Genomic DNA, 20,075 nt, shown 5'->3' with positions numbered 1-20,075 from the left:
CCCAAGATCTGGAAATGGCTGCGGGGCTACATCTCAGTGTTCCTGGAAGCAAATCACTGAAATGTAAAAGTGGGAGCTGCAACAAAACATCAGAGGGTGGAGTGCTTCTGTTCAGGATTCCAGCCAGTCATGCTCTCTTCCATTATACTCCATTTCCCCTTCTCCCCCATATCCCTTTTCCCACTACTGGCCCCCCAAACAGACACTCAGCATTCTGTTTCTACAAAGCATGTTCATTCCTCAATGGGCTGTCCTGAGGGTGGGGTTTGGAACTCCCTTAGGATTTTTTTTCCCCAAAGATCTTTTGTACTTTGGCAAACATTTGGGTGGCAAAAGGAGAAGGGGACGGCAGAGGATGAGATGGCTAGATAGCATCACGGATGCAATGAATATGAACTTGAGCACGCTCCGGGAGAGAGCACAGGACAGGAAGGCCTGGCGTGCTATGGTCCATGGGGTCACGAAGAGTCGGACACGACTGAACGACTGAACAACAACAGAAACATTTGGGTTCCCCAATGCGTACCAATACTTCCCTCTTGTTTCTCAGTGGCCCCCTTTTGGCCATATAGCTGTTAGCACTCAGCGCCTGAGTTTACTATTAGAAGGAGTGATTCTTTGAAATGGCCCGCACAGTCCTTCTCATGTTGGAATAGACCTACACCAGTATTATGTGGACATATAATTTCCACTCCAGTACAAAAAACTTTGCAAATGTTGCCAGTCCCCTCACCCTTCACTAAGGTAATTTATATCCCCATATATTTTTTTTACTACCAAATGCATTACAAGCCTAATGTACAATACCTGACAGAATTCAGAATTATCATGAGTATTTATAACCAACCTGCCACTAAAAGATCACAGTCATAACTTACAATTGGCAAGGCTACAAAATGATGATAGTCTTCCAATCAGCCCCATATATATAACCTGATGGGAATTCATTATTAGAATTTTAGCTTGATGATATTTGATGCAATGTACAACTGCTCTTTAGCTCAAGTTGTTTTTAGAGAAGTTAATGGCGACAGGAAGGCAAGCTAAACATAATAATGAATACAGAAGTTGTGAGAAATCAAACGGGGTGTTCCAAAAGGCAAGCACTCCTGTTCAGTTTCTCATTAGGAGTACAAGGTATGTGAACCCACACCGTGAGGGGCAGTTGCCACCTCCCCATTCCACTGTCTGTCAAGGGCTCACCAAACGTACCTGGGCAAGGTGAAGGGGGAGTCAGCAGAAAAGGTAAGCACTCCCACACCTTGGTGGAATGCACATGAGCATTTCTATGAGCATTTCTACACAAGGCATTTATTGTGTGCTCATCATTCCTTACTCACAGTTGTTTAAGAGGTTCTTTAGACAATGTCGTGACCCTCCAGTGTCATTCCTGTTTTTTAAGAGTGGTTTCCCGGGGGGGGGGGGGGTCAAAAGAGGAAAAAAGGAGTATTATTTCTGAAAGCAAAAGTATTTTCCTACTGTGTAATTGTGTTATTCTGCTATAGCGCAGCACCACCTACAGGTTATATAGTGGAAAAGCAGGAAAGGAAAAGCTCTTTGCATAGAGCTTGGATCTCAATTCAGCGACGAAACTGTAGGGGTGCACGAAAGTCACTTACCTGGTCTCGCAGCTTTTCGCGGTGGGGGGGAGGCGCTTCGCTGCTCTCCCCGCGAAGTTCAGGCCGGGGGGGGAGGCTTCCCGCCTCGCCCGGCCAAAATTCAGGCTGGGGGGAGGCTTCCTGCCTCGCCCGGCCGAAACTCAGGCCGGGGAGGAGGCGCCTCACCCGGCCGCAAAATTAAAAGTTAAAAATAAAAAAACGCCCCCGTGATAGGCTACGTGACGATTTACATAGCCTATCACGGCTGACTTTGCAGATCTAGCCGTGATAGGCTACGTTAATCGTCATGTAGCCTATCACGGGGGGGGGGTTTCTTTTATTGGAATGGCGGCAGCGGCGGCAGCCGGTCGAAAGACCGGCTGCCGCTCCCACCCCGGACGAAGACCTGATGAACTGCCGGCCGGACCCGCCGCCGGGAGGGACATTCAGGAAAGGTAAGTCCCGTCCCGGGGGGGGTGCGGGGGGCAGGGGGGTGCGGAGAATTTCTCCCCGAAACTTGTTCGGGGGGCCGAACACGTTGGCGCTCGGCCCCCAAAGTTTCGGGGAGAAATTCTCCGCCATCCCTGCAAAACTGAAAATCGATACAGTGGACTAACAGCCTCATGTAGAAAAGCTCTATAAGTCCTAGGGGCCCCAGCAGGAACATGACAGCATTTGCATCTGTTTCAGTTGTGGAGAGAGCTCTCCTGACTTTAAAGCCCACTGATAAATGAGAGGATGCAGCAATGGCTCCCTCCACACACTCCTGGCTTTGGCTCCCTCTCCTCCACTGGCTGTGGCCATCAGGCATGCCACACAGCAAGTATCTTGATCTCCTGCTCCATTGGGTAGATTTTAAGGGACAGAGAAGCTCTGAAGCTGCAGCTTGGCAACTCTGCCAGGGAGAACAGGGAAAACAGGAGCAACAAAACACCTATACAAATTGTTTCACAAAACTTCCGGAAGTCAGTTTAGCCTTCAGCTGAAAGACCAAGCCCATGTGAATATTCTTATCGTGTTTACTGTCACCTCCAACCAGATCCAGCAGCAACATCTGGCATCCTCAGACAGGTGTGAAACTGCGCACACACACACACACACACACACCTTGAGCACTTCTTTTCTGGCACCAAGCTGCCATTAATTTCCCCTAATGTCGCATTGCTCCAGGGAATTGTGGGGAATTTAAACAGTGGCTCCTAGACCCCCACTGGGAGGGTGGGGGCTGCCACTGCCACCAAGTAAAGCCAAACCTGCCTCCATCTTCTTCTTTGCTTTCTTTTACCACCCTGTGTCAAATTGTGGATTTTAAGCTCCTGGGGGCAAGCAACTATCTTCTTGTTAGTCTGTTAGAGCCACATATGTGCTTCATGCTTATCTAGCTATCCATTAGCCATGCATGATTTCACTGTTGAAGAGGCGATCAAGTAAAGGTTCCTGAATGATTCCCAGTTCCACTTTTCTCCCTCTAAACATTTCTCGATTATGCATTAAAAAATGTATGTTATAGTGAACTAGTTACTTTGCCTCTTCTTTCCTTTTTTGAAGATTGGTAATATTTACCAAGAAGATTCCCAGTCTCTCTTATGATCTGTCCCCAGGAATGAATTGTGTGTTTGAAGTGGTCTGCCAAGATGCATGATAGCCTCTGGCCACAGTGGACCATCTACTAAATTATCTACAGTGTTGTTGCTAAAGGTTATACAGCAGGGTTTAAACACACTGTGGTTTCCAACTCATATCCTTATGACTTCCCAGACTTCTGCCTTCCCAAGAAATCCTACCCCATGATGAACACAATGTGCTTTACTTTAAGCCTAGGTTCCCTCCCCGAAGGTGGAGTTGCATTTTTGAAATCTTGGACTTCAGTCTGGCCTGCATAAAATGTGCAGCAAACCAAAAGGCAGCTTCGAGTCAGAGGTTCAGAAGGGTCAGGAAAAGTGCACAGATCTATCTTGACAATCAAAATCAACCCATCTCAGCACATGCCACTGATGGAAATTCAATAGTCTTTTTCAACGTGCATTTTCATTAGGACTTCACAGAAAAGATTACAGGCTAATGTAATTAACACAGAGCACTGCTTAAAAATTCTTTCCCTATTTAGAGGAAAACATCAGAAACCACACATCTAGTAAACAGCCTGTAGAGCAGGCATAACTCAACGACTAAGGGTACATCTTTATTGCAAACAAACTGATTTAATATCATCATTTCTTCTCCCCAGGGAGATCTGAGAAATATAATTCTATAAAGGAGTGTGTGCATGCATGTGTGTGTGTGCATGTGTATGTGTGTCTAACCATGTTTTGATCACTTCATCAGTTTACAATTTTCAGGAATCTTGGGGGGAAATCCTGAAAGTTTGAGAGGTAAAATACTGATATAAGTTTGTGGCAGGGATATACTACTCTCATATACATGTTTATATAGTATATCAGGAGTGGTGAACTAGTGGTCCTGATGGGGATAACTCCAAATCCCATCAGGCCCAGGCAGCATTGCCAATGGTCAGAGGTGATGGAAGTTAGAATCCAACAGCATTTGAATGGGTGGTATATAGACCCCAATTGCGAATGGATGCTTACATGGATATTTGGTCTGTTTTTGTTGATGTTTATGTATAATTCTTAGGAAGCACTATTTTCGTGTGTGTATACAGATATGGATATAGATACACACACACTTCATATGCATGCATTTTAATTGATACTTTCAAATTTATGTAGCTACATTTTTCCTCTTCTTTGTTTTGTTGAAATTCCACCATAAAAATTAATTCAAAGGACATCTGGAGGGCCCCTGATTGGCCACCCTTGTTGCATGTTATGTCTATAAAGGAAAATGCTAGTAAAGGTATTTGAGTGCATATAGCAACAAATCTAGGAGATCTGCTTTCAGCAGCTGTTAATATTTTGAATCCCACTTGGAGAGTGGTTGTGACAAATTAACTTCTCTTTCTTCTGTTTTCCCCCAACATGGCTAAAAAAAAAAAACTGTGTGTGTGTGTGTCTGTGTGTCACATTTTAAGTGAAAGGGTCAGAGGGCTAACACTCGCTAAGCCTGACAGCGACCTACAGTGCATTCTCTAAAGAATGCACATACAATGTGTTTCCGTCCATTTATAGCCAGCCTGAAGATTTGTATACAAAGGAAATCCTCTCGATAGACTCCGCACTAGAATCCCTTTGGGTTTCTAACTGCATTGCTCAGCAAAGGAAACAAGAAGTTCCTTTTGCTTCCAGGACTTCCAAACGTTGTCAAGGCCACTGCAATAATATGTTTGGGGGGGACCCCAGAAGTTAAAGAGGCCATATTTATGACAAAGTATCACCAACTGCTAATGGAACCCTAGTGTCCTGCTGTGAATGCTTCAGGCTCAATCCTGAGGCAATCTAAAGGGCAATCCATCTCAAAGATCAAACTGCAGGCAGAGGTCAGAAGCACAGGCAAACAGGCCAATACAAGCTACAAGAAACAGAGTCTTATCAGGAATCCAGAGCTCAGCAGCACAAAACATCGGTCCAAGGAGTAGCAAATTTTCAAAATACCAGAAGCCAAAGCAAAGTACTATTCTAGCAGCCCTCCCTACCCAGGACTGAGTCTTATAAGCTGAAGCTTCCAAAGCCCCATCCATGACTCAGCTGCAGCACATCAGAGCCTTCTGAAAGAAGTCCTCCTCATGAGGAGGGCCCTACTCACAAAGAGCCCTTTATTCACAAGGAGACTTCCTCTACAAACTGGCACTCCTTCTCACAGGGATTGTTGTGCCTCTTCTTGAGAGGGTGATGTTCTCAGGGGATAGGTGGTAGTTCTGCCTCTGTCTCAGAGGCGGACTCGCCCTCCTCTTGCAGGGATGGACCCATGGCCATCTCCACCCAAGAGCCCAGCTTCCTCCTAGTCTTCTGGCATGGGCTGCTGTTAGATGCTTTTTGTCTATGGGAGTTCTAGCTCCTCCTCAGAAGAGGATTTCTCCAGTGGGGGCCATTACACCCAGCCTCTGTGTTATTTCCACATTGAACATTTGACTTAGAAAAATGAAGATCAACAAATGGTACTTATGCTGGAAACAAGTGGGGTGTCAGGATTGGGCCAGGCTTCCTGGTGTGGTTTTCAACTTTGATTCCAATTCAGAGATGGAGCTAGATGAAGCCCAGCCAAGACAGGGTGTGTGGGAGGAAATGCCCAAGACTCTCCAGGAGTCAGCGAGGAACCTTCCCAGAGACTTATTGAGTAGGACAGACAAGCTCAGAGACAATCTTCCCATGGGAACCCGGCTTCTGTCAGGGAGGAAACACCAGAACTGACAGATGCCAGAGCCTGCTGACAAGTTAAGCAGGTGGCGCAGACAGGAGGTGGGAGGCATCCCGCCACATTGGCTGCCCATCAGAAGTTGGGTTGGGAGGATCCTCCCTGAAGGGAGGAGCCTGGGAAAAAGCCTGCCAAGCACATCCATTATTTGAAAGGGGAAAAAAGGGAGGAGCCTGGGAAAAAGCCTGCCAAGCACATCCATTATTTGAAAGGGGAAAAAAGGGAGGAGCCTGGGAAAAAGCCTGCCAAGCACATCCATTATTTGAAAGGGGAAAAAAGGGAGGAGCCTGGGAAAAAGCCTGCCAAGCACATCCATTATTTGAAAGGGGAAAAAAGGGAGGAGCCTGGGAAAAAGCCTGCCAAGCACATCCATTATTTGAAAGGGGAAAAAAGGGAGGAGCCTGGGAAAAAGCCTGCCAAGCACATCCATTATTTGAAAGGGGAAAAAAGGGAGGAGCCTGGGAAAAAGCCTGCCAAGCACATCCATTATTTGAAAGGGGAAAAAAGGGAGGAGCCTGGGAAAAAGCCTGCCAAGCACATCCATTATTTGAAAGGGGAAAAAAGGGAGGAGCCTGGGAAAAAGCCTGCCAAGCACATCCATTATTTGAAAGGCAATTGCGCTGTTCTCAGTACCTCTTTTAACAAAGGCTCTGTTTAGCTAATTAGGCCCAGAGGGCAGCTCCCAGCCTTTGTATTTGCTTCGGGTGTGAAGAAGTGCTATTAACTGAATATAAAAGTTTGTGGATTGCACAGTGAGTCTCTGTTGCCTCACTACTCAGCAGGAGGGCTTGGAATCCCCAACAGGGGACCCGCAACAAAATGTTGCAGTGTAGTGTGTTCCTTTTCAGGATTCCTGGCCACCATACCCTTTCCAAGGATGCTCCATTCCATTCTCCCTCTGCCCCATTTTCTGTTACTCTTCCTCTGTAACACTCAATCACCACATGGCTACTATCCCTGCTCATTCCTCATTGGGCTGTTCTGAGATGTCCCCCCTAAGGGTTTTATGCACTTCTAAAAACCTTTCCCCAAGCCTGCTGATACCTTCCACTTGTGCATGGATAGTGCCATTTTGGCTAGATAAGGAACCACACTTGGTCTTGGAGAATGAATTTGTGAGTACTACATAAGATACATTTAATGGAATGTCTAGGCATTCCTTTCATAAGAACGGCTCTTATGACTCCAGTTCCCAACAGCCCCAGCCAATGTGGTCAATGGTGTGGAATGATGGGATTTGGAGTCCAACAAATCTGTAGGACCACTGGTTCCCCACACTTGCTCTAGGCTATGAAAATATCCACAGCACTTAATTTAGAGCCAGTGGGGTGTAATGGTTAGTGTGTCAGACTGGGACTCAGGAGATCTGGATTCTAGTCCCCATTCAGCCATGAAGCTCACTGAGTGACCTTTGGCCAGTCACCAACTCTCAGCCTAAGCTACCTCACAAGGTTGTTGTGAGGTTAAAGTGGAGAGGAGGGAGCCGCCTTGGGTCCCTTGCAAGAGGAAAGAAGCCAGGATAGAAATGTAATAATAAATGAATGATTTGGTACACATTAAATTCACAAGGCATTAATGTGCAACTAAACTGCTGTTGAGACCAAATAATTATTCATTGGCTTTGTAATAATTGTTTCTTTTAGAGCGATGTAAAAAAGACAACATCCTTTTGCAAATCTTGAGAAATGTACCAATAAATGCAGCAATAAGTAGCTTGGACAGTGGAACTGGGATCACTTACAAACACACTGGGAGGATTATACTTTGAGGAAATCTATCTGATACTCACTGACATCTGGTACATCCCCAAAGGCAACAAGAACTATATTAGAGTTCCAGGGATGCTGCAAAGAGGGGGAGTTTATTAAGATGCAAAAATAGGATGTATTCCAACCCAAGGAAGAAAATCAGCCCCACATTCCTGTCAGATAGATTTGTTGTTGTTCAGTCGTTCAGTCGTTCAGTCGTGTCTGATTCTTCGTGACCCCGTGGACCATAGCACACCAGGCCTTCCTGTTTTCTGCTCTCTCCCAGAGTGTGCTCAAGTCCATATTCATTGCATCAGTGATGCTATCTAGCCATCTCATCCTCTGCTGTCCCCTTCTCTGGTTTTTTTAATGTTGAGTTTCAAACCAGCTTTTTCACTCTCCTCTTTCACCCTCCACAAGAGGCTCTTGAGATCCTCTTCACTTTCTGCCATTAGGGTGTATCATCTGCGTATCTGAGGTTGTTGATAATTCTCCTGGCAATCTTAATTCCGACCTGTGATTCATCCAACCCGGCATTTCTCATGATGTATTCTGCATATAAGTTAAATAAGCAGGGCGACAATATGCAGCCTTGTCGTACTCCTTTCCCAATTTTGAACCAATCGGTTGTTCCATGTCTGGTTCTTACTGTTGCTTCTTGACCCTCGTACAGGTTTCTCAGGAGACAGGTAAGGTGGTCTGGTACCCCCATCTTTTTCAGAATTTGCCACAGTTTGTTGTGATCCACACAATCAAATGCCTTAGCGTAGTCAATGAAGCAGAAATAGACATTTTTCTGGAATTCTCTTGCTTTCTCCATTATCCAGCAAAAGTTGGCGATTTGATCTCTAGTTCCTCTGCCTCTTCGAAACCCAGCTTGTACTTCTGGTAGTTCTCGGTTCGCATACTGCTGAAGCCTAGCTTGTAGGATTTTGAGCATAACCTTGCTGGCATGTGAAATGAGCGCAATTTTACGGTAGTTTGAACACTCTTTGGCATTGTCCTTCTTTGGAAATGGAATGTAAAGTGACCTTTTCCAGTCTTGTGGCTGCTGTTGAGTGTTCCAAATTTGTTGGCATATTGAGTGCAGCACTTTAACAGCATCATCTTTTAGGATTTTAAATAGCTCAGCTGGAATACCGTCATCTCCGCTAGCTTTGTTGTTAGTAATGCTTCCTAAGGCCTGCTTGACTTCACTCTCTAGGATCTCCGGCTCAAGTTCAGTGACAGCACTATCATGGCTATCAGGGACATTCAGATCTTTCCTGTATAGTTCTTCTGTGTATTCTTTCCACCTCTTCTTGATCTCATCTGCTTCTGTTAGGTCCCTGCCTTCTTTGTCCTTTATCATGCCCGTCTTGGCACAAAACGTTCCCTTGAGATCTCCAATTTTCTTGAAGAGATCTCTAGTCTTTCCCATTCTGTTGTTTTCTTCGATTTCTTTGCATTGTTCATTTAAAAAGGCCTTCTTGTCTCTCCTTGCTATTCTCTGGAACTCTGCATTCAGTTGGATATATCTTCCCCTTTCTCCCTTGTTTTTCACTTCCCTTCTTTCCTCAGCTACTTGTAAAGCCTCCTCAGACAGCCACTTTGATTTCTTGCATTTCTTTTTCTTTGGGATGGATTGAGTTGCTGCCTCCTGAACAATGTTACGGACCTCCGTCCATAGTTCCTCAGGCACTCTGTCAGGTCTAATCCCTGAAATCTATTCCTCACCTCCACTGTATATTCATAAGGGATATGATTTAGGTCATACCTGAATGGTTTAGTGGTTTTCCCTACGTTCTTCAATTTAAGCCGAAATTTTGCAACAAGAAGCTCATGATGTGAGCCACAGTCAGCTCCAGGTCTTGTTTTTACTGACTGTATAGAGCTTCTCCATCTTTGGCTGCAAAGGACATAATCAATCTGATTTCGATATTGACCATCTGGTGATGTCCATGTGTAGAGTCGTCTCTTGTGGTGTTGGAAAAGAGTGTTTGCTATGATCAGTGTGTTCTCTTGGCAAAACTCTATTAGCCTTTGTCCTGCTTCATTTTGTACACCAAGGCCATACTTGCCTGTTATCCCTGTGATTTCTTGACTTCCTACTTTAGCATTCCAATCCCCTATGATGAAGAGGACATCTTTTTTTGGTGTTAGTTCTAGAAGGTGTTGTAGATCTTCATAGAACCGATCAACCTCAGCTTCTTCGGCCTCAGTGGTTGGGGCACAGTAACATCAATTACTGTGATGTTGAATGGTTTGCCTTGGATTCGTACTGAGATCATTCTATCATTTTTAAGATTGTACCCCAGTACTGCTTTTCCCACCCTTTTGTTGACTATGAGTGCTACTCCATTTCTTCTAAGGGATTCTTGCCCACAGTAGTAGATATGATGGTCACCTGAATTAAATTTGCCCATGCTTGTCCATTTTAGTTCGCTGATTCCCAAGATGTCAATGTTCAATCTTGCCATCTCATGTTTGACCACCTCCAGCTTACCTTGATTCATTGATCTTACATTCCAGGTTCCTAAACAATATTGTTCTTTACAGCATCGGATTTTCTTTTCACCACCAGACACATCCACAGCTGAGTGTCCTTTCGGCTTTGGCCCAGCCGCTTCACTCTTTCTGGCGCTACTTGGAAATTCCCTCTGCTCTTCCCCAGTAGTATATTGGACACCTTCCGACCTGAGGGGCTCATCTTCCGGCGTCATCACTTTTAGCCTTGTGATATGTTCCATGGGGTTTTCTTGGCAAGAATACTGGAGTGGGTTGCCATTTCCTTCTCCAGTGGACCACATTTTGTCAGAACTCTCTGCCATGACCTGTCCATCTTGGGTGGCGCTGCACAGCATAGCTTATGGCTTCACTGAGTTACGCAAGCCCCTTCGCCACAACAAGGCAGTGATCCATGAAGGTGGTCAGATAGATAGTGGAGCGCTAATGATAAGTTGTCTGGAGGCTGTTCCAGTTCAGGTTTGCAGGTCCCAAGGGATGCTGTAAAATATGCACATGATAATGTAAATGTTTGTGTCTGAAAGGTAAAATGTTATCCAGGTAAGTTAGAGTTAACGTAATGTTGGTGTGTGAGGGATAGGTGGGCAGGGATTGTGAATGAGAGAATTCTAAGGCATTTAAATGGAGAGAACAGACAGTTTAAAGGTTCGATGGGGTTTAGGGATTCAGTGTACGTACATCTAGTGAAGGGTTTAGAAGGGGTAGATAGGTAGGTAGGTTAAGACTAAGTATAGCATGATTAAATAATAACCTATATAACTCTTCTTGCATTTAATAAAACATTAGTTGTTTTATTATATATATAATCCCACATGTTGGTTTGATTTATCAGTGCTACCAAATAGAAAAGTCTATTTTCCTGTTACTACTCCTGTATTGGTTAAAGGAAACCAGTTAACCTATTGGATGTCTCCTTGACACAAAGTAAAAGGGCTGAAGGTTTGGGATTCAGTGAAGACAACTGGCCAAAGCTAAAGCTGAAGCAAACGTCCTGGGGTTGTTGATTTTTTCCCCAGTTTCAACAGGTGGAAACTGAAGGGAGAATAACCTGGAGCAGGAACATCATAGATGCCTTGAACTTCTGTCCTGAAATCACCCCACTAGTTCTTTCCAAATCCTCCAGAAAACCAATCATCAGCCCCTCTTTCCTGCTGCCTACTGTCCTAACCTCAAATGTTCAAATGCATTTGCTAAGAGAATTTCTCCCAATCTTACCCACTGCAGATTGTATATGGTACAATCCTTTGGAAGGACGTCTCCTAAGTGGAAGAGCGAGTATGGCCTTTTGGGACAATTCACACATCGCCTGGGTGTAGAAGTTGCATACTTAGCAAATGTCACAGATGCAAATGTCAGGTTCATGCACCCTCCTATGCTGCAGCTTTAACAAGAACTGGGCATCTGCTTGCACCTTTGGCATGCTCAGCTAGCACATAGGCCCATTTCATTGCTTATAATCATAGGTACTGAGTGAGTATTGAGCTTGGTTTAGATATAAGAATCTAGACCCAGATCGAAAAGCTGTCTCCCTGTGATTTTTTGGGTTTTGTCAATTTGAATAAAAATTGCACACTACATAGATGTCTCCCCTGGAAAGAAACATGCAGATTTTCAGAAGAATGGGTGTAGGGGCTAGGGAATTACGATGCTTGAAATCCAGTTTAAGGATTTTTCATACTGTGTCACGGTGGCATTGGAATAATGTTCATCTCAGTCCCATCCTTGCCCTCTGCCAAAGCACAGTGATTGAAGCCCGTGGCAAAACATGCCCTGGGATTAGAGGGTAGATCTGTCAGTCACTCAACTGCACTCCCTCCCTCCCCCTGCAACATTTAGAGAAACGAAACCAAAAGACACTATTTGAGACATAAAGGCCCTATTCACACATGAAAGGGGGAAGGGTGGTTAGGTAACTACAGAGTGGGGAAGGTTAGGCTAACCACAATGCGCTTGCCAGTCACATGACCAGGAACTGCATGGCCACCATGGGTTACTTACCCATCCCTGCTCTGTGATTTCCACATTGTCCTCTTGCTGCCACCAGTTATCCCAGCAGCCATTGTGCTGGGAAATGGTGCACACCAGCTGCACCGTTTGTCACTATGCGATGACGACCACAGGGTCCAGCTGTGCTGCCAAGAGCATCGCTGGAAATGGCAGCTGCTCTAGGCTGCCATCTCTATGCTCGCCACATTTTCACATGGAACAGCCATTCTTAACCATGGAGATTCTGCCCCACAAAATGGTAAGCCACCCTGGGCCCCCTTAAGCCCACTGCAGAGATTAGGCGGGGTGGTTTCCTAGCCATCACGGTCAAGATTTTGACCCCACACATGACACACCAAGCCACCATGGTTCACTCAAAAATGACACGTGTGAACAGGCACAAAGTCTGGGCAGTTATTGTATCTGAAACACAAGTCGGCAACAAAATCTTGTTGTGGAGTGGCAATCCACTCCCCCCACTGCTCACTCCCATACAAACACATAGCCTTCCCTCTGTCTCTCTCTCTGTCTGTCTGTCTCTCTCTCTCTCTCTCTCTCTCACTCACACACACACCATCTGCCCACACACACCCCTTCACCCCATTGTATGTGTTCCCCTTCCTACTGACCAGCTGATTAGTAGTGGGATCGGGGGGAAGTGCATGATGGGACTGCAGCAATCCCACCATGCACTTCCCCAGCTGCTGATAGGTGCGCTCCACAGATGCTTCCGGGACCAATCCATTGTGGGAGGGGGAGACTAACAGCTGTGGAGCAGGGAGGAGGCCTGCAGGCTACACAGAACTCGGTCAAGGACTGAATGCATACTGTGGGTCACAGGGTGCCCACACATGTCATCAAATGAGAGAAAACAGCAAGAAGATATTGGGTATGACAGCAATTGTAAGATGGGTTCCATGAAAAACATGATAGGTCAGAAGCAGTGGAGGCTGGTGGCTCTCTGGGTTTCAGTCAAAACCAGCCAGAAGTCTAAACTCCAAGCTTCTGAACCTATTTAGGGATAGGGTTCAGTACCTTGGATAGCTCCTTTAGCATTCTGACTGGTTCTAACTAAAACCCAGAATGGATTCACAGCCACACTAACGTCAGAGCCACCAGCCAGCACTGATTACAAATAAACACAAGGACGGGGTTCCTAAATCACGATCGTGTAAAAGAGGGAATTCTGCATGTGCTAAACATTCCCTCTTCTATTCATCTATTAATAGGTAGAAGAATTGCTGTCCTCCTTTAGATGGGCACCTTACCTCTGAAGTATTTCTTGTGTGTGTGGTGTACATAGAATCATAGAATCACAGAATCATAGAATAGTAGGGTTGGAAGGGGCCTACAAGACCGAGTCCAACCCCCTGCTCAGTGCAGGAATCCAAGTCAGAGTATCCCTGATAGATGGCTGTCCAGCCTCATCTTGAATGCCTCCAGTGTGGGAGAGCCCACCACCTCCCCAGGTAATTGGTTCCATTGCCGTATTGTTCTGACAGTCAGGAAGTTTCTCCTGATGTTTAGCCAGGATCTGGCTTCCTATAACGTGAGCCCATTATTCCGTGTCCTGCATTCTGGGATGATCGAGAAGAGATCCTGGCATTCCTCTCTGGGACAACCTTTCAAGTACTTGAAGAGTGCTATCATATCTCCCCTGAGTCTTCCCTTCTCAAGGCTAAACATGCCCAGTTCTTTCAGTCTCTCCTCACAGGGCTTTGTTTCCAGTCCCCTGATCATCTTTGTTGCCCTGCTCTGAACCCTCTCCAGCTTGTCTGCATCCTTCTTAAAGTGTGGTGCCCAGAACTGGACACAGTACTCCAGATGAGGCCTAACTAGTGCTGAGTAGAGGGGAACTAGTACTTCCCAGGATTTGGAAGCTATACTTCTATGAATGCAGCCCAAAATAGCATTCGCCTTTTTTGCAGCCATGCTTAAGTTTTGTAATCAAAATCTTGATGACTTTGGATTTTCCAGAGAAACAGCGGTCTGATCCAGACAATTCCAAACTAACTGGCTACAGAATACACAAGCATAAAAAACAGCTGCTGTGTATCCAAGAGGCAGGAGGATTGCAAGAGAGCAAAGCAGACAGGGAAAAAAAGCCAAGTCTGGCTAGCCTGAAAACAACACAAACACAATAATACTCCATAAGGTAAGTGCCGTCAAAATGTGCCATTAGCAGAAGAAGCAAAATATTGACTCAAGATGGAAAACTATCAGCAGATGCAAACAAGCCAAGGGCTATACATGTATAATTCAGTCCTGTTTGTTCATATGCAGCCTTCTCATCTGCACTTCTACATTTCACATTACAGCTGTCAGTGCTCTACGCAGATTGCTTTGCTTTCAATAGATTTCCTACCTGCCTCCACATATTCACCTTCCTTTTCATATACAGTATCTGCTTTTTTAAAATCCTCATCAGAACTGAGAATGGCTGTTGTTGTTTTCTGTCATTTTTGGGGTCATGTTTATGATGTGATCATTTTTATCCGGCCCGGCGGGAGGTGGGGGATGAAATCTCATGTTTAAAAACAAGTAAAGAAACGATGCTGGCAATTGTAAGATGCATTAGAGCAGGGGAGGGCGAACTCCAGGTCCTGCTGTGACCCAATCCAGCCCACAGAGGGTTGAGCTTTGGGGAATATTGCAACCTTGTCTGCAAGTTACAGGCAAGGGGCAGTGTTGCAGTTAGCTAGTTAATGCATGAGAATGTGGAGCATAACTAGCCTTTGGGTCTCTATAGCCTACAGTGTGATTTACTGCTCCTCCCCTTCCTTCCCCTCGCTCTTACCTCCTCCATCGCTGGATGCAGTTGTGTGTATTTGCGCTCTCTCTTTCTCTCTCTCTCCCTCCCTCCTGCCATTGTTATAGATCACAAAGACATGGACTGAACAAACTTTGCTTGAAACAATAAGCTGTACCTGCATTTTTATGCAAGCAACTGTGAGTAACCCATTTTACTTTTCTTCACCAAAGAAGGGCATGGTCTCCTTTTTTTAGCCTTGTGTGCATGTGGGACTGGTAAGTGCTCAATCCGTTCTGCCTTTTGTTTTGTTTTTCTCTGCTAACTGCCTTTTTAACAGGAGGCAGCAATACCAAATAATTCCTATCATGGGCACCCTCAGCAGGCCTCGCCCCCAATCCAAGCTCCGCCCCCTGGGAAAGAGGAATCCCCATGTTATCCTCAATTGGAGATAACAAGAGAGCCAGTGTGGTGTAGTGGCGAGAGTGTTGGACTAGGAGCTGGGAGATCCGGGTTCTAGTCCCCACTCGGCCATGGAAGCTCATTGGGTGACTTTGGGCCAGTCACAGACTCTCAGCCCAACCTACCTCACAGGGTTGTTGTTGTGAGGATAAAATGGAGAGGAGGAGGATAATGTAAGCCGCCTTGGGTTCCTTGCAAGAGGAAAAAAGGCAGGGTATAAATGCAATAAATAAATAAATAAATAAATATTCCTCTTTAGAGGGTGAATGGTGCAAGGGGGAATCCCTTTGTTATCTCCAATCAGAGACTGGAGATAATATGGAGATTTCCCCATACCATTCAACCAGGGCTTCCAGGAGCCAGTTCTTCCATCCCCAGCTGAGTCCCTTCCCATGCCATTTGCACCCCAATCAGGATATGAGTGGTGTGAGAATGAGCAGTCACCCTGGCCAGGGTCTGCAGGAGAGAGCACCCACAAGTCTCAGCTGAACAGTGTGGGGAAATCCCCATATTATCTCCAAGTCCCTTCCCACACTGCTCCCACCCAGTCTCTCTTACCATTTGAAAGAGATCCCACTGCTTTCAAGAAGATGATGGCCAGATGCAAACAATGGCAGGACTTCTATAGCTTTGTATGAAGGTCTGAGGCCTACAGAGGCAAAGGGGGAAAAGGTCAGGCTTAGAGGCCTGGAGTTTTCTGTTGGGAGGGGGTAAACCTGAGAGGAGTAGTTTCCTTTCTCTGGTAAAGTGTCAGTTTCATTTCTCCACTCAAGTTTGATTTCTTCAGGTTTGAAGCAGTACTTCTGATTATGAGGGAGGAGGGTATATAAAGAAAGCAAGAGAGCCAGTGAGAGCAGAGTGACAGCCAGAGCCTGAAATGAGAGCAGAGTCTGAAGAGTGAGCCGGAAGAAGCAGCCTAGAAAAGTCTAAGAACAGCTAGGGTAAAGGAACTTGCCTTTTGCTACTTTTATTTTCTTTTAATGCCTTTTGTATCACTCAGCTCTATTCTTTAAATACCTTTAGTTGTGATTTGTTTGCTTTAAGTCTACTAGTAAACTGTTGTGGTTAAACCCTGTGTCTAGAGTGTCTGTCACCCCACATCTACAGAAGGCAGAAACAAAATGGAGCATGAATTAACACATGCAAAACTGGCATGGGCCAGAAATACGCTGATCTGTCCATTCCTAATCCAGTTTTAGGGTGCCCAGTCCTTGAACCAAATATGGTAAATATGGTGGGCCAGATGAAGAGTAGCAAATTGAGAAGTTGAAACCAGCAAGACAGACATGACTATGAGTTGTGGTGCCAAAGACTTTGGGATTACCTAGAAATTTATAGGCTCTGCACACCCACCCAGCTTACTACCTGAGTGTCCTCTTGGATTTCATCCTGGCTTTACATGAAGCAGAGGTGCCATCTCTCAACTATTCTAAACAAGAAGGTTGAAGTCTTTAGAGAAGATCTACCAACCAGCATCCATGCCTAGATAACCTTGGCTTGCTCACATGCATGCATATCCATTGATCTACCATCACTGATTATGACAAGGGTTGGCAAATTGTGGCCATCCAGATGTTTTGGCCAAACCATTGTCTCTGTTGGCTAGGGCTGACAGGAGTTGTAGGCCAAAACATTTGGAAAGCCACAAGTTGGACATCCCTGAATTATACAGTATGCGATTACTGTTTCAGCCAACAGTCTGAACTCTTGATTAAAAAGCATCCTACTAGAGCTGATTTGGGGTAATACAGAAGCTCAATGTGATGAGAAGAGATGTCAGAGAAATCCATTTGGGGGATGGAATTCAATTAATTTTCCTAGGTTCAGCCCCCCAGACTTCATTTCAGCTCCCTCTGCAGCACCTGACTCGGGCTGCAGCAAGTCAGGTCAGTTCACATACTTTGCAGGCATTTTGCACATTTTTCCCCCACAGGTTCTGCAATTTGCACAAATTTCTGAGCAATGTGCATGAATTTATAAGCAATTTGTGCAAATTGAGGAACCTAAAAAATATGCAAAAGAAGTTCCCAGAGTTCGGGGGAAAGCCCGTAGGTCAGCCTGCAAATGCAAATTGAGTCGTACATGTCGCAGAACTCTGTTGAGTAAAAAAAAGAACCGGATTTCCCAGTGACAAACATCCCTAGTCAATAGTGATAATTAAACTGAGATGACTCCCCTAACAGAAGCAGAATTTATAAAGCAATTATATAACCACACACACATGGACATGCACACATATTTGCTTGGTGAGCAAAATGTATTCCTGTTGCAGAACTGGGATCTTTGGTGCAAAGTACATCTAGCCCAGAACATACACAGAAGCTGGCCCAGAAAATTACTCTTGTGTTGTGTTCAGCAAAATAATTGCAGCTCATTATAAGACACCCAACATCCTTCCTGCTTTCCTCCTCTCTCCTGCTGGAACAGGGGCTGAGCAGTTCCTTATGAGGAAATTTAATTGTAAACAGCTTCTGCCAAGAAGGCTTTGAAAAATGTTCCCTCATTAGCTGCTTAACCTTCCTGAATAATAGATGCATCGAAATTTCTAAAAGCACTATTCGTCTCTGCTGCTGTGTGTCATAAAAATGTGATGTAACGTAAGCAGAGATCAGTCTTGTTGAACACAGGGAAATCGGTCCTCTTACTCATATTAAGTTGCGATGAAGAATAGAGGTGGAAGGCTATTTTTAATTCAGGATCGGTATTAAAGTCTCCAATAAGGGGATGCAGTTCCCTTTCTTGTAACAGAGCTGCGAAACCGTCAAGGTAGCCCCTTGTTCGCATTTATCTGAGGCATCGAATAATTGCTCTTGAATTATTTAAGGAAGATATTCTTTTCTAGAGCCAAACTGGATGTGACAGCGGGAGATTCCTGCTCAGTTTTTAAAGTGTAACAGCAGCTATCATTGGGGAAGGATTCTGACCAGGATTGCAGTGCAAATGAAATGCTGCTTGTGGAGGTGGGTTGGGGCAAACAGGTAACGCATGCACAGCCTTTATTTGCCTCACATGGAAAAATGTACAGGTGCCCGTCTAGGCAAATGCTAATTCAATATTTTTTTCTCCTCAGCTTATTCAGGAAGACTGACCCCTGTTTTTTTAAATAAAAAAATATTTTTTAAAAAATGTAATATTTTAAAGCAAATCCCACCACCACTGGCTTTTCTCGTGGTTCAAACATTCCAAAGACTCTCCAGTACCTATTATTTATACAGCGCTCCATGGAGTGATGCCATTGTATAACCCCATGGGGCCTCTAGCATTTAACCTGGAAGCTGTTGCCACTGTAGATGCAGCAGTGGAAACAGTATTTATTTTATATATTAGTTATGTTTATATGGGGCCGCGGTGGCTTAGTGGTTACGACGCTGAACTGCAGACCGGAAGGTCGGCAGGACAGCAGTTCGAGACCCAAGTGCCGCGTGACGGAGTGAGCTCCCGTCTTCAGTCCCAGCTCCTGCCAACCTAGCAGTTCGAAAGCAAGAAATTGCAAGTAGATAAATAGGTACCGCTTTGGCGGGAAAGGTAACAGCGTTCCGTGCACCTCGGTGTTCAGTCATGCCGGCCACATGACCACGGAAGTGTCTTCGGACAGTGCTGGCTCTTCGGCTTAGAAATGGAGATGAGCACCACACCCTAGAGTCGGACACGACTGGTTGGGGACACGTTTACCTTTACCTTTTATGTTTATATCCTACCCTTCCTCCTCAGGATGGTGTACATGGATCTATCCCCCCTCCATTTTATACTCACAACAACCCCCTGAGATAGGTTAAGCTGAGAGATACTGGGGCTGTCTGCAAGTAATGACAGTCCGTGGGTTAAGGGCTGGGTTGTTTAGCCCCTAAACAGCCCAGCAATCCAGGTTCAGACATCATGCTCAAGAACCTATGAAGGAGCCAATCATGAGTTGCTGAGTGAAAGCAGATCCATGACAACCCATGAGTTGTTTAACCAACGGGTTGTTGTTACATGCAAACCGGGTCAATGACAGACCCAATCAGCATCATCCACTGATCTCCATTGGTGGGTGATGATGTGAGCCTGAATCTTCCCAATCCTGGTCCAAAACAGTAAACATTACACCACAGTGGCTCTCCAGTTGCAAAATTTGGGGAGAGGCTATAACCCAGTGATAGAGCACATGGTTTGCATGCAGAAGTTCCCAGATTCAATCCCCAGCATCTCCAGGTAGAGCTGGAAAAAGTCCTGCCTGAAACCTGGAGAGCCTGTGCTCGGCACAGCACTGTGTGTCGGCAGTACTGGGCTAGATGGACTAGTGAGTTCCTGTGTTCCTAATCCTAGAGTTAAACCAGAGATTTCTCACTGTACAGCCACTACCCCACACCAGCTTTGGGGGAAAGGGCCATAGCTCCTCGGCAGAGCACCTGCTTTGCATGCAAAAGGACCCAAGCCCAACCCCTGGTAGGGCTTTGGAAGGGTCCCATCTGAAAACCTGAAGAACCACCAGCAGTCAGTGTAGACCAGCCTTCCCCAGTGTGGTGACTTCCTGCCGTGTTGGACTATAACTCCCATCAGCCCCAGACAGCATGGTCAATGGCTAGGAGTGCTGGGAGTTGTAGTCCAAAACATCTGGAGGGTACCAGGTTGGAAAAGGCTTGTGTAGACCATGCTAAGCTAGATGGTCTGACTCTGTATAAGGCAGCTCTGACGTTCCACTCAGGTTTCAGACTTTATGCTTCCACAGAGAAGTGC

Source organism: Heloderma suspectum, chromosome 8 (genome assembly GCF_057233095.1).
Source record: "Heloderma suspectum isolate Gila_16-S chromosome 8, 16-S_ref, whole genome shotgun sequence".
Classification (NCBI taxonomy): Eukaryota; Metazoa; Chordata; class Lepidosauria; order Squamata; family Helodermatidae; genus Heloderma; species Heloderma suspectum.
This window is presented reverse-complemented; position numbering follows the sequence as displayed.